Below are 17,231 nucleotides of genomic sequence, written 5' to 3'. Positions count from 1 at the left end.
CATAGAACAGGGGCAATGTCATGTAAGCAATTGAAAGTGGTCTGGGGTAGTATAATGGAATGTACCTCACAACCACTGTAGCATCACCGATGCAAGTCACAGTGATCAAGAGTAGTATAATGCAATGAACCTCACAACAACTGTAGTGTCACAGAAGCAAGTCACAATGGTCTAGAGTGGCATAATGGAATGAAAAACAACAAGAACTGTAATGTTACAGAAGCAAGTCACAGTGGTCTAGATTAGTAAAATGGAATAACTGTAATGTCACAGAGGCAAATCACAGTGATCTAAAGTAGTATAATGGAACGAACAACACAACAACTGCAATGTCACAGAAGCAAGTAACAGTGATCTAGAGTAGTATAATGGAATGAACCTCACAGCCACTGCAGCATCACAGGCACAAGTCACAGTGATCTACAGTATTATAATGCAATGAACCTCACAACAACTGTAGCATCACCGACGCAAGTCAGTGATCTAGAGAAGTATAATGGAATGAACCTCACAACAACTATAGTGTCACAGAAGCAAGTCACAGTGGTCTAGAGTGGCATAATGGAATGAAAAACAACAACAACTGTAATGTCACAGAAGCAAGTCACAGTGGTCTAGATTAGTGTAATGGAACAGCAACTGTAATGTCACAGAAGCAAATCACAGTGATCTAGAGTAGTATAATGGAACGAACAACACAAGAACTGTAATGTCACAGAAGCAAGTCACAGTGATCTAGAGTAGTATATTGGAACGAACAACACAACAACTGTAGTGTCACATAAGCAAGCCACAGTGAGCTAGAGTAGTATAATGGAATGAACCATGCAACAACTGCAATGTCACAGAAGCAAGTCACAGTAATCTAGAGTAGTATAAGGTAATGAACCTCACAACAACAGTAGTGTCACAGATGCAAGTCACTGTGATCTAGACTAGTGTAATGGAATGAACCTCACAACAACTGTAGTGTCACAGAAGCAAGTCACAGTGGTGTAAAGTAGTATAATGTAATAAACTTCACAAGGTTAGTGTCAAAGAAGCAAGTTACAATGGTCTAGAGTAGTATAATGGAATGAACCTCACAGCAACTGTGGTGTCACAAAAGCAAGTCACAGTGGTCTAAAGTAGTATAATGTAATAAACCTCACAACGAGGGTGGTGTGACAGCAGGAAGTCACAGTGATCTGGAGCAGCATAATGCATTCTGTCATATGACAAAGAAATGGCCATTAATCCATAAACATGAATTCATTTGTCAATAGAGAAAATTTGTTGACAATTCCTTTGTTGAAATTTAACGTAAAAAAAAAAACAAGCAATAAAACAACAACTGAAAATATTTATTCAAATAAAGCATCTCTGACACAGCTAAACCATGACCAAACAGTTCCACACTCTCACTGTACCAACTCGCTCGCACAAAATGGTTTAAAATGACAATACTGCATAGTGATACTTTAAACAAAGATTGAGAACCTTTTTAATTAACACAGTTTTGACTAATGCAATGAAAAAGGTGGTGGTGACACAACTGACAAAATAGTTTAATCCTATTTCTTTATTGCGAATGCATTGTTTTGATTTATTCTACAAAATTGTAATTAGTCCTAAGATATTGGCCCTTCATAGGTCATGCCTGGCCTTGAGTGCAGTGCAACACAGGAGGCTAGGGTACCAGACAAATATTTGTCATATTTTTTTAGCTAAAGTGAGACAACAGAACAAATGTCTCATACCAAACTTATCACAAATAACCAGTCTCTGGATGGATCGCCTACAGCCACACTGTCTCATACCAAACTTATCACAGTAGCCAGTCTCTGGATGGATCACCTTCAGCCACATCATGTATAACTGCCAAATATATTATAAAGTGTTTAGAAGACTGCAATCATATGATAGATAGATAGATAGATAGATAGATAGATAGATAGATAGATAGGGCTAAAGTTTAACTACATGTGTTAACTGTTATTTATCATTTGGGATCAAAACATAAAATATGTCAACATTCCTTATGTTGTATTTTCTGAACTTATGGTCTCTCAAACTGACAAGCCATCCTCCATCTCACCACAGTCAATGGCTTCAAGGCTACATAGTACCATTCTGAGAAAGAGTACTACACCATAGCTGATTGAGAAAGACTACTATACCATAGCTGACTGATAAAGACTACTACACCATAGCTCACTGGGAGAGACTTCTACACCACATCTGAATGGGAAAGACTACTACACCACAGCTGAATGGGAAAGACTACTACACCACAGCTGACTGGGAAAGACTACTACACCACAGCTGACTGGGAAAGACTACTATACCACAGCTGACTGGGAAAGACTACTACACCACAGCTGACTGGGAAAGACAACTACACCACATCTGACTGGGAAAGACAACTACACTACAGCTGACTGGGAAAGACTACTATACCACATCTGACTGGGAAAGACTACTACACCACATCTGACTGGGAAAGACTACTATACCACAGCTGACTGGGAAAGACTACTACACCACAGCTGACTGGGAAAGACTACTACACCACAGCTGACTGGGAAAGACTACTACACCACAGCTGACTGGGAAAGACAACTACACCACATCTGACTGGGAAAGACAACTACACCACAGCTGACTGGGAAAGACTACTATACCACATCTGACTGGGAAAGACTACTACACCACAGCTGACTGGGAAAGACTACTATACCACAGCTGACTGGGAAAGACAACTACACCACAGCTGACTGGGAAAGACTACTATACCACAGCTGACTGGGAAAGACTACTACACCACAGCTGACTGGGAAAGACTACTACACCACAGCTGACTGGGAAAGACTACTATACCACAGCTGACTGGGAAAGACTACTACACCACAGCTGACTGGGAAAGACTACTACACCACAGCTGACTGGGAAAGACAACTACACCACATCTGACTGGGAAAGACTACTACACCACAGCTGACTGGGAAAGACTACTACACCACAGCTGACTGGGAAAGACTACTACACCACAGCTGACTGGGAATGACTACTACACCACAGCTGACTGGGAAAGACTACTACACCACAGCTGACTGGGAAAGACTACTACACCACAGCTGAGAAATACTACACATGGATGACTGAGAAAGATGACTATACCATAACTGACTGGGAATCACTACAATACCATAGCTGAGAAAGACTACTACACGACAGCTGACTGGGAAAGGCTACTACACCATAGCTGACAGGGAAATACTACTACACCACAGCTGACTGGGAAAGACAACTACACCACATCTGACTGGGAAAGACAACTACACCGCATCTGACTGGGAAAGACTACTATACCACAGCTTACTTGGAAAGACTACTACACCACATCTGACTGGGAGAGACTACTACACCATAGTGACTGGGAAAGACTACTATACCACAGCTGACTGGGAAAGACTAATACACCACATCTGACTGGGAAAGACTACTACACCACAGCTGACTGGGAAAGACTACTATACCACAGCTGACTGGGAAAGACTACTACACCACAGCTGACTGGGAAAGACTACTATACCACAGCTGACTGGGAAAGACTACTACATCACAGCTGACTGGGAAAGACTACTACACCACAGCTGACTGGGAAAGACTACTATACCACAGCTGACTGGGAAAGACTACTACACCACAGCTGACTGGGAAAGACTACTACACCACAGCTGACTGGGAAAGACAACTACACTACATCTGACTGGGAAAGACTACTATACCACAGCTGACTGGGAAAGACTACTACACCACAGCTGACTGGGAAAGACTACTACACCACAGCTGACTGGGAAAGACTACTACACCACAGCTGACTGGGAAAGACTACTACACCACAGCTGACTGGGAATGACTACTACACCACAGCTGACTGGGAAAGACTACTATATCACAGCTGACTGGGAAAGACTACTATACCACAGCTGACTGGGAAAGACTACTACACCACAGCTGACTGGGAAAGACTACTGTACCATATCTGACTGGGAAAGACTACTACACCACAGCTGACTGGGAAAGACTACTATACCACAGCTGACTGGGAAAGACTACTACACCACAGCTGACTGGGAAAGACTACTATACCACAGCTGACTGGGAAAGACTACTACACCACAGCTGACTGGGAAAGACTACTACACCACAGCTGACTGGGAAAGACTACTATACCACATCTGACTGGGAAAGACTACTACACCATAGCTCACTGGGAGAGACTTCTACACCACATCTGACTGGGAAAGACTACTACACCACAGCTGACTGGGAAAGACTACTACACCACAGCTGACTGGGAAAGAATACTACACCATAGTTGACTAAGAAAGACTAATACAACATAGCTTACTGGGAAAGACTACAACACCATAGCTGACTGCGAAAGACTACTACACCATAGCTGACTGTGAAAAACTACTACACCACAGCTGATTGAGAGAGACTAATACACCAAAGCTGACTGACAAGCCTGAAAAAACAAAATTTGTTTTTGTATACAACTGAACATCATATACAAAAAGGCACATGATATTAGGAACAGTTGTTGATACTTGGTACAGTTACTGATACTTGGTACAGTTGCTGATACTAGGTACACTTGCTGATACTAGGTACACTTGCTGATACTAGGTACAATTAAAATACTAGTTACAGTTACTCAGGAAGACAAAAGAAAATTTGCAAGATTTAATCATTAATGACTGCAATTTGATGCAATAGAAGCTGATTGGCTCAAATAAATCTGTAATTAATCAAATTTAACTAACAGGAATTTGGGACAAGAGGATTGGCTCAAATAGATCTGTGATACTTCGAGTGTATTTAACTGGCATATGGGACAAGCTGATTGGCTCAAATAGATCTGTGATACTTCAAGTGTAGTTAACAGGCATTTGGGACAAGCAGATTGGCTCAAATAGATCTGTGATACTTCTAGTGTATTTAACTGGCATTTGGGACAAGCTGATTGTCTCAAATAGATCTGTGATACTTCAAGTGTAGTTAACAGGCATCTGGGACAAGAGGATTGGCTCAAATAGATCTGTGGTACTTTTAGTGTAGTTACCTGACATTTGGGACAAGCTGAATAGCCTAACATTAACATAATAATATGACCACAAAGTTATGACATTTCCAAATCGAAATTCCATGTCTAACAGAAAAATCGGTATTCCTGATGTCGTAGTCATGACACTTCCAAACAGTGTGACTATGGCAATCGGTAACACAACTAATTACCTTATAGTCATGACACTTCCAAATTGAGTATCTATGGCTAACACCAAAACAGTACTCCTAACCACATAGTCATGACACTTCCAAATCGAGTATCTATGGCTAACAGCAAAACAGTACTCCTAACCACATAGTCATGACACTTCCAAATCGAGTATCTATGGCTAACAGCAAAACAGTACTCCTAACCACATAGTCATGACACTTCCAAATCGAGTATCTATGGCTAACAGCAAAACAGTACTCCTAACCACATAGTCATGACACTTCCAAATCGAGTATCTATGGCTAACAGCAAAACAGTACTCCTAACCACATAGTCATGACACTTCCAAATCGAGTATATATGGCTAACAGCAAAACAGTACTCCTAACCACATAGTCATGACACTTCCAAATCGAGTATCTATGGCTAACAGCAAAACAGTACTCCTAACCACATAGTCATGACACTTCCAAATCGAGTATCTATGGCTAACAGCAAAACAGTACTTCTAACCACATAGTCATGACACTTCCAAATTGAGTATCTATGGCTAAGAGCAAAACAGTACTCCTAACCACATAGTCATGACACTTCCAAATTGAGTATATATGGCTAACAGCAAAACAGTACTCCTAACCACATAGTCATGACACTTCCAAATTGAGTATCTATGGCTAATAGCAAAACAGTACTCCTAACCACATAGTCAAGACACTTCCAAATCAAGTATATTTGGCTAACTAATCACATAGTCATGACACTTCCAAATCGAGTATCTATGGCTAACAGCAAAACAGTACTCCTAACCACATAGTCATGACACTTCCAAATTGAGTGTCCTTGTGTTAAGACAAAGTAATACTATAACCTTCTGGTCATGACACTTCCAATGCCTGGGTTAACAGTAAAAGAGTAATCCTGCAATAAGAATAACTGTACTTCTATATGGACTGTCCATGCCAAACAACAAAACAGTATTCCTGACCCCCAGTCAAGACACTCCCAAAATAAGTGTGAATGCCAAAAGTACAGTAATATTCATCACTCCCAAAATAAGCATCCTTACCAACAGTACAGTAGTATTCTTGACACCCAAAATAAGTGTCCATGCCAACAGAACAGTAGAATTCATGACACCCAAAATAAGTGTCCATGCCAACAGAACAGTAGAATTCATGACAACCAAAACAAGTGTCCATGCCAACATCACAGTAGTATTCATTACCCCATAGTCATGATACTTCCAAAATGAATTCCCATTACAAGCACTTAAACAATACTCATGATTGCATAATAATGACACTTTGAAAAGGAGTGTTGATGCCTAACAGTAAAACAATATTCCGCCTCATGAATCATGACACTTCAAAATGGAGTGTCTGCGATTAACATTAGAACAGTATTCCTGACACTTATTCCCTTGTCAAGCATTAAAACAGTGCTCAGCCCCAGTATTTGTGAAACTAATACATTTCCAAATGTATTGTTCTTACAAAACAGTAAAACATGACTTGGACCACATAGATGTGACAAGTCTAAATGGAGTACCCTTGCACAACAGTACTCTGCAAGATGACTGCAGAGCAAACAATACTCCTTTTAATGTACTCTGCAAGGAGAATACAGAGCATGTAAATGGTATGCATGTAAAAGGTTTGCATGTAAAAGGTATGCATGTAAATGGTTTGTATATAAATGTATGCATGTAAATCGTCTGCAAATAAATGACATGCATGTAAATGGTATACATATAAATGACTGCAGGTAAATGGGATGGATGTAAATGTTATACATGCAAATGGTATACATGTAAATGGTATACATGTAAATGGTATACATGTATATGGTATACATGTAAATGTTATGCATGTAAATGGTATGTTTATAAATGGTATACATGTAAATGGTATACATGTAAATGGTATACATGTATATAGTATGCATGTAAATGATATGCATGTAAATGGGATGTTTGTAAATGGTATACATGTAATTTGTATGCATGTAAATGGCATGCATTTAAACAGCTGGTAAAATAGATCTAGCAAGCTAATGTCTCTTTAAATAAGATCTGTCATAGCCATTAGTTGTACACTCTTGTGATGTCATCTCACTTAGCCACTGGTTGCACATTCTTGTGTTGTCATCTCACTTAGCCATTGGTTGTACAGACTTATGCTGTCATTTCAATTAACGATTGGTTGTACCCTCTTGTGATGTCATCTCACTTAATTACTGGTTGCACACTCTTGTGATGTCATCTCACTTTGCCATTGATTGTACACTCTTGTGATGTCATCTCATTTAGCTGTTGGAAGTACTCTTTCTCATGATGTCATCTCATTTAGTCATTGGTTCTACACTCTTGTGATGTCATCTCATTTTGCGGTTGGTTGTACACTCTTGTGATGTCACCTCACTTAACCATTGGTTGTACACTCTTGTGATGTCATCTCACTTAACCATTGGTTGTACACTCTTGTGATGTCATCTCACTTAATCATTGGTTGTACACTCTTGTGATATCATCTCATTTAATCATTGGCTGTACACTATTGTGATGTCATCTCACTTAGCCATTGGTTTTACACTCGTGATGTCATCTCACTTAGTCATTTTGCTTAATCATTTCTTGTACACTCTTGTAATCTAATCTCTCTTAATCATTGGGTGTACACTCTTGTAATGTCATCTCACTTAATCATTGGTTCTACACTCTTCTGATGTCATCTCATTTTGCCATTGCTTGTACTCTCTTGTAATGTCATCTCACTTAACCATTGGTTGTACACTCTTGTGATGTCATCTCACTTAATCATTGCTTGTACACTCTTGTGATGTCATCTCACTTAATCATTGGTTGTACACTCTTGTTATGTCATCGCACTTAACCATAGGTTGTACACTCTTGTGATGTCATCCCACTTAGCAATTGGTTGTACAGTTTTGTGATGTCATCTCACTTAGCTGTTGGTTGTACTCTCTCGTGATGTCATCTCGCTTAATCATTTCTTGTACACTCTTGTAATCTAATCACACTTAATCATTGGTTGTACACTCTTGTGATGTCATCTCATTTAATAACTGGTTGTACGCTCTTGTGATGTTATCTCACTTAACCATTGGTTGAAAACAATTGTGATGTCATCTCACTTAACCATTGGTTGTACACTCTTGTGATGTCATCTCACTTAATCATTGGTTGTACACTCTTGTGATATCATCTCATTTAATCATTGGCTGTACACTATTGAGATGTCATCTCACTTAGCCATTGGTTGTACACTCGTGATGTCATCTCACTTAGCAATTGTTTGTACACTCTTGTGATGTCATCTCAGTTAGCCATTGGCTGTACACACTTGTGATGACACATTACTTAACCATTGGTTGTACACTATTGTGATGTCATCTCACTTAGCCATTGCTTGTACACTCTTGTAATGTCATCTCACTTAGCCATTGCTTGTACACTCTGTGATGGCATCTGAAATTATCATCAGGAACCAACAATCAAATAACAGCTGTTTAAATATCCTTGTCTGCTAAAGTGTTCAACAAAAGATAAAGACGACAGACATGGAAAATGTGCCATTCATACATACAGATATGGAAATTGACCATAAGCATATACAGACATAGAACACATGCCATAGGTACATACAGATAAGGAACTTGACCATAAGCATATACAGACATAGAAAACATGCCATAGGTACATACAGATATGGAACTTGACCATAAGCATATACAGACATAGAAAACATGCCATAGGTACATACAGATATGGAACTTGACCATAAGCATACACAGACATAGAACTAAGCCATCAGCAAATACACAGAACCATGCCACAACCACAAACAGATATTGAATATGCTTTAAGCACAAACATACAATTTACCATGCCACAACCACAGACGTTGTTGTTGTAGGGTTTGCTGCCATTTTTCAGCACAAAATAGGCTATACATGGCAGCCAGTATTAATAGTGGAGGAAGAACCCGCGAAATCCCCGGAAAGAACTGACCCTCGAGAAGCAACTGGCAAGCTTTCTCACATACTCACATTGGCCGAATCTGAGACTCCAACCCACACAGACAGAGGTCAGATGGCATTGATCCATAATGGAGAGTGCTTTAGACCACTCTGCCACTCGGGGTCCCCAAACAGACATTGCACATGCTTTAAGCACACACATACAGTTAACCATGCCACAAGCACAAACAGACATTGCACATGCTTTAAGCACACATACAATTAACCATGCCACCACCACAAACAGACACTGAACATGCTTTAAGCACACATACAATTGACCATGTCACAACTACAATCAGACATTGCACATGCTTTAAGCACACACATACAATTAACCATGCCACAAGCACAAACAGACATTGCACATGCTTTAAGCACATATACAATTAACCATGCCACCACCACAAACAGACATTGAACATGCTTTAAGCACACATATAATTGACCATGTCACAACTACAATCAGACATTGCACATGCTTTAAGCACACACATACAATTAACCATGCCACAACTACAGACATTGCACATGCTTTAAGCACACACATACAATTAACCATGCAACAACAAAATAGACAATGAACATGTGTTAAGCACACACATACAATTAACCATGCCACAACTACAGACATTGCACATGCTTTAAGCACACATACAATTAACCATGCCACAAGCACAAACAGACATTGCACATGCTTTAAGCACACACATACAATTAACCATGCCACAAGCACAAACAGACATTGCACATGCTTTAAGCACACACATACAATTAACCATGCCAGAACTACAAACAGACATTACACATGCTTTAAGCACAAACATGCAATTAACCATGCCACAAGCACAAACAGACATTGTACATGCTTTAAGCACACACATACAATTAAACATGCCACAATCACAAACAGACATTGCACATGCTTTAAGCACACACATACAATTAACCATACCAAAACTACAATCAGATATTGCACATGCTTTAAGCACACATACAATTAACCATGCCACAAGCACAAACAGACATTGCACATGCTTTAAGCACACACATACAATTAACCATGCCACAAGCACAAACAGACATTGCACATGCTTTAAGCACACACATACAATTAACCATGCCAGAACTACAAACAGACATTACACATGCTTTAAGCACAAACATGCAATTAACCATGCCACAAGCACAAACAGACATTGTACATGCTTTAAGCACACACATACAATTAACCATGCCACAATCACAAACAGACATTGCACATGCTTTAAGCACACACATACAAGTAACCATACCAGAACTACAATCAGATATTGCACATGCTTTAAGCACACATACAATTAACCATGCCACAAGCACAAACAGACATTGCACATGCTTTAAACACACACCTACAATTAACCATGCCACAAGCACAAACAGACATTGCACATGCTTTAAGCACACACATACGATTAACCATACCACAACTACAAACAGACATTGCACATGCTTTAAGCACACACATACTATTAACCATGTCACAAGTACAAACAGACATTGCACGTGCTTTAGGTGGTGCTCACCAATTAAAATGGGGGCCCCCGAGTGGCCGAGTGGTCTAAGGCGCTCACCGTTACGGATCACTGCCATCTCACCTCTGTCTGCGTCGGTTCGAGTCTCAGATTCGGCTAATGTGGTTATGTGAGAAAGCTTGCCAGTAGCTTCTCGTGGGTCGGTGGTTCTTTCAGGGGGTTTTCCGGGTTCTTCCTCCACCATTAATACTGGCCTATCTTGTGCTGAAAAATGGCGTTAAGCCCTACAACAACAACAACAACCAATTAAAATGTACTTCAGAGAGAGTGACGTATGCAAGGTGAAGTAGTTTACATTTAAAACATGCACAATGGAGAGAATGTTCACATACCTATATGCTACAGTAATGTAATGTGGATGATATTTCTTTGGCTATTGTACTTTTGGAAAGTTTACATGATTTAAGCACACTGCTAACTAAAATGACTGCTCCCTTGTGTTAAAAGATCAGCCTGAATTAGTCTAAATTACACTATACATAGCAGCTATTAAAATAGGGAAAATGAATTTTGCCAGACTAGACAATACCAGCTTCTGAAAGTGCAATGAATGAATTACCAAATATATCAAATGTAAAAAAAAGTTATTGGCTCTTTTTCATACAATTTACCTCTGAAGATCAGGAAGTGAAAAAGACCAAGTAGAGCTAGCACTTTTTTGAAAGGTTCACATTTGAAGTAAGGCCAAGCTGTACACTCTATAACCCATAGTACACCCATCAATCATACACCAAAATAAAGGGAATTAAAGGTTCTTTGCATTATACCTAAGATATACAAGGTCTTTTTTAAATAACCAGTATAACCAGTGAGGAAAACCGGGGAAATACTTTTTCTTTAAAATCTTAACCCAATGGAAAATGCGAAAGTGTATAGCTCCACCTTAAGCACACACATACAATTAACCATGCCAGAAGCACAAATAAACAATGAACATGCTTTAAGCACACACATACAATTAACCATGCCACAAGCACAAACAGACATTGAACATGCTTTAAACACACATGCAATTAACCATGCCACAAACACAGACATTACACATGCTTTAAGCACACACATACAATTAACCATGTCACAAGCACAAACAGACATTGCACATGCTTTAAGCACACACATACAATTAACCATGTCACAAGCACAAACAGACATTGCACATGCTTTAAGCACACACATACAATTAACCATGTCACAAGCACAGACAGACATTGAACATGCTTTAAGCTGCCAAAAGCACAGAAAGATACTGAACCATGCCATAAACACACAATGACTTGGAAACCAAGCCATCAGCACACAGAGAAATAGAAACCATGCCATAAACACACAGACACTGAGCCATGCCATAAGCACACACATACACTGAGCCATGTCATAAGCACACAGAGCCATCAAGACATGCCATACACGCAGAGACATTTAGCCATAATATAAACCCATTCAGACATTTAGCCATGCCATAAGCACACACAATGAATGATACCATATACACACACAGACACTGAGCCATGTCATAAGCACACAGAGACATCAAGAAATGCAATACACACACAGACATTCAGCCATGATATAAAAATATTCAGACATTGAGCCATGCCATAAACACACATAAAACATTGAGCCATGCCATAAGCACACACAGGCATTGACCCATGACATGAGCACACACATATACTGAACATGCCATAAGCACACACATATACTGAGCCATGCATAAGCACAGACACTGAACAATATCATATGCACACACACAGATATTGAGCCATGCCATAGGCACCATCATTGAGTGATGTCATAAGCACACACATACATTGAGCCATGCCATAAGCACACCCATTGAATTAGGCATTGAGGCATGCCATAAGCACCCACAGGCATAGAACCATGCCATAAGAACACACAGACATTAAGCCATGTCATAAGCACACACAGGCAATGTGCCATGCCTTAAGTACACACAGGCATTGAGCCATGCCATAATCACACACATCGAACCATGCCAGAAGCAGAAATACTGAGCAATGATACAAGCACACAAATACATGGAACCATGCCATAAGCACACACAGGCATTGAGCCATGCCATAAGCACACACAGGCATTGAGCCATGCCATAAGCACACAGGCATTGAACAATGCCACAAGCACACACAGGTATTAAGCCATGCAATAAACACATACATACAAGGAAACCATGCCACAAGAACACACAGACAGGGAAAGGAACCATGCCCTAAGCACACACAGGCATTTAGCCATGTCATAAACACACACAGGTACTGAAGATGACATAAGCACACACATGCAATGAGCCATTCCATAAACACATACATACATGGAAACCATGCCACAAGCACACAAAAACATTGAACCATGCTATGTGGATACAAAGACATGGAAACTATGACATCAGCACACACAGGCAATGAACCTTGCCAGAAGCACAAACAGATACTGAACATGCCATCAGCTCAACGACAATGAAACATGCCATAAGCAGGCTCAGACATAGAGTGTGTGTGATTTGGATTTTTAGCTATGATTTTGCAGTGTGGCAGTTTATAGTGATGTCTAGCACCAGAGCTTCATGCAGTAGACATGTGGCATCATGTTCCATCCAGTCACCAAGTTATCCATACACCAGGCCGTCCAGTCCTAACTTTAACTTCTTAATGCTGCACGCTAAGCAAGGCAACTGCCAGTCCCATTTGTATAAATCAACTCATGATCTTCATCCAAGGCAGACACTTTTACCACTTAGCCCACTGGAGTGGTTTCACACAAACAGGGAACCATGCCATAAATAACACACAGACATGGAATGGAACCATGTCATAAGCACACACATACATGGGAAACCATGCCATAAGAACATACAGACATGGAATGGAACCATGTCATAAGCACACATATATATGGTGTGATATGATTTTGATTTTTAACGTAGCTTTAAAAAAATTTCAGTCATATCGCTATGATGTCTGCAATGTGGCAGTTTATAGTGATGTCTAGCACTGGGGCATCATGTCGCAGACATGTAGCATGATGTCCCACCCAGTCACATTATCCTGACACCGGGTCGCCCAGTCCTAACACTAACCTCTTAATGCTGATCGCCAAGCAAGGCAGCTGTTAGTACCATTTTTGTAAGTCTTTGGTATGACTCAGCCGGGGATCGAACCCACAACCTACTGCATCCGATGCGGACGCTCTAACCACTAGGCCACCGGAGCGGTCACACATACATGGAAACCATGCCATATGAACACTGACATGGAAAGGAACCATGCCATAAGCACATAAAGACATACATGGAACCTTGCCATAAGAACACACCAACATGGACAGGAACCATGTGACAAGCACACACATACATGGAACCATGCCATAAGCACATAAAGACATTAAATCAAGCAATAAGCACACACATACATTAAATTCTGCCATAAGTATTATCAACCTTCAGCCTGGAAAATAGTTCCTATAATTAACACTGGAATAAATCAAAATATTTTGACATATCATACCACACTGATAAAAGATATCTATTGACTCATCAAATCTGAATTATCCATCAATGCCATATGAACGGTTTCCAGGTCATATTTCTCAGAGGTGATAATCAATGCTGTCCACTCATCTTAGAATTTAGTATAATGGTGCTGAATACTTGCAAGCCCAAAATAAAATCCATATAAAATTATGAAATTCTATATCGGTCTTTTCTTTCACTGCTAATTAAACCATGATATTTCCATGAAAACCATAACAATTTACATAAATGCATCATCATTGTTATTGGTTAATGAATGAGAACTACAACATAGTTATTACTGGTTAATGAATGGGACCACATCATCATTATTACTGGTTCATGAATGGGGACTATGGGTCATGTGCCTTGTACCCAATGTCTGACTAATTCCTGACATCAGTACAATAATCATACAGTCCTATACCTAAATATTTTCTAAAATCAGCAAAATAATTATACAGACATTTGCCTAACTAATTTCTAATATCAGCTAAATAATCAAACAGTCCTTGGCCTAACTATTTTCAAATATCACCAAAATAATTGGAAAGCCTTATTTCTAATTCCTAACATCAGCAAAATAATCATAATGCCCTATGCATCAGTAATTTTTAACATCAGTAAAATAATGATACAGTCCTAGGTCTAATTAATTCCTAACATTAGCAAAATAATTATACAAACCTATGCCTAATTAACTACATCAGCAAAGAAATTATTCTTTAACTTGTTTATGATTTTAGCTGAAATATTAAAATTATTATTACTCTGAGATGAACATATTTACTGAGGTTAAAGTCTATTTGTTTTAGAAATCAACTAATTCCTAACATCAGCAAATAATTATACAGCCCTATGCCCAATTAACAACATCAGTAAAGTAATTATTCTTTAACGTGTTTATGATTTTAACTTACATATTAAAATAATTATTACTTTGAGATGAACATTTTCACTGAGGTTAAAGTCTATTTGTGTTAGAAATCAAGTATATTCTAGAAGCAAGTTAGTTATGAATTTGACGAAAAACTGGACATTACTCTGGTTCTGTTGTTGTGTATTAGCTTTTTATAAAAAGTTGTTTACTTCAGAATTACTCATTCCATATCTTAATATCTGTTGCTAAATTATACTCTTGGAATTATTGTGATTTCATTCATGAACATTTTACATTTTATCACTGTGATACATCAAGACTGTTAGCAAATCAACACTATTCCAGGATAATGGCATATAACACATACAAGACTGAAATTTATTTGGAACACCAATGAAATTCATTCAGAATGATCTAAATTTTTGTACTGTGACATAATATTTTAGGACTACTTGAGATTTAAATCACAATATTCTAAGTTGCTTTTTAAATTTTCACTTTGTATTGTATGGAAATAAATCATTTGCTAAATCTAATAACACTTTATTGGTTTTACTGTTTTCTGTTACTTAGTTTAGGACCATTCACTCATAAAATGATGGATTTTTTTCATTAATTAGTTTAAGACTAAAGACTCATAACAGGAATTAGTGCCATCAATGACATTTACTACATATTAACTTCTATGCAGCTTGTTAAATTGAGGAGTCACAAGAAGGCTGGCTGCACTCCATGAATATCCAAATTAAATATAATTGGGTGATTTGATAATAATTCTTCTCTTTAATAATTAATTCAATTCCACATCAACCTGTGCCACACTTAATGATGTACTTTAAGCTAGTATTTACCTTTTGAAATGAATACATTATTACAAGTCATTATTTTTTAACACGAGTATTATGCACAAATCATGAGAATATTGGAGACAGAAATAGTTTGTAATGATTTCCTTTTAGCTGCCATATTATGATAAGAAACTATTACACACTGTTCAGTAAAAGATATAAATAAATTAAAAAAAAATAAAAGGTAGATGCATCTGCTTAATCTGAGTTAAGCTTTTGCAAGGACCCTGCACACAACATAGAAAGTAATGAAACAGGCAGTTTTCTAGTCTTTACGGTAATTGCATCCTTCAAAATCAGGACCAAGTCTCTTTGTCAATTACTACAATCAATGACTTGCAAGATCACCATACACCACTATATACAAGCGATTTGGAAATAGCATGAATCCGTCGCCAAACCCGGTATAATACGGTCAGCAAAACCTGAGTCAACCGATACCGTAATCATGAGAATGACCTAATTGATTCAAAATGAATACGTTGATAATAATTACGGAATCAAGTAGATCTGACTTCACTTGTGTGTATAACGGGAATGGGGAAGGCTAAACTGGTTTTTGTTTTTTTAAACGATATACAATTTTCTGATGGGAAGAAAAACAGTTAAAATTACCCTAATAAAGGCTGCCGGAAGCAAAGATCAGCTGATTACAGATGCGTATACATGTACGTGTAGCCTCCTGATGATCTCGAAAGACACAAGTTTGACATGATAAGGAGACATTTTCTAGATGGGAGCGGAGATAACGTGTGATCACTAGAGATGATATTTAATAGATGTCACAGCTTCTTATACAACATACTGGACTTCGTCATATCGATCACTGAATGAACCCGTCCTAAGTCGCTTTCATCGCTGTTAAAACTCAATGGGCATGCGCAGGACTGGTCGAGACTAATAAGCCTGTATCGAAGGCGGCACGAGTTACCAAATTCTGGTTAAGCAGCAAATTGTGGATAAATTGTGAATAAAGTATTTTCCCTGGTATCAATTTCATATCCATTTTGTTGTATACATTTCTGTTTACATACGTTTATCCTCTTATTGTTCACATATTCCAAAAGACATCCAAATTCCAAGCCTTAGC

General features: G+C 38.7%; 1 long non-coding RNA gene across 1 annotated transcript; it reads right to left on the bottom strand.

Moving 5' to 3' along the window:
• Nucleotides 1-1,329: 1,329 nt before the first annotated feature.
• Nucleotides 1,330-17,003, bottom strand: LOC149772551 (uncharacterized). Its single transcript, XR_016417667.1, has 2 exons — nt 16,757-17,003; nt 1,330-1,857 (listed from the first exon to the last, which is right to left on the bottom strand). It is a non-coding gene; the product is annotated as an uncharacterized LOC149772551 (long non-coding RNA).
• Nucleotides 17,004-17,231: the final 228 nt, after the last annotated feature.

This window comes from Sinohyriopsis cumingii, unplaced genomic scaffold, assembly GCF_028554795.1.
Source record: "Sinohyriopsis cumingii isolate HCF-2022 unplaced genomic scaffold, ASM2855479v2 utg001397l, whole genome shotgun sequence".
NCBI classification, from domain to species: domain Eukaryota; kingdom Metazoa; phylum Mollusca; class Bivalvia; order Unionida; family Unionidae; genus Sinohyriopsis; species Sinohyriopsis cumingii.
Note: the sequence above shows the minus strand (reverse complement) of the source record. Positions and strands in the feature narration are given on the sequence as shown.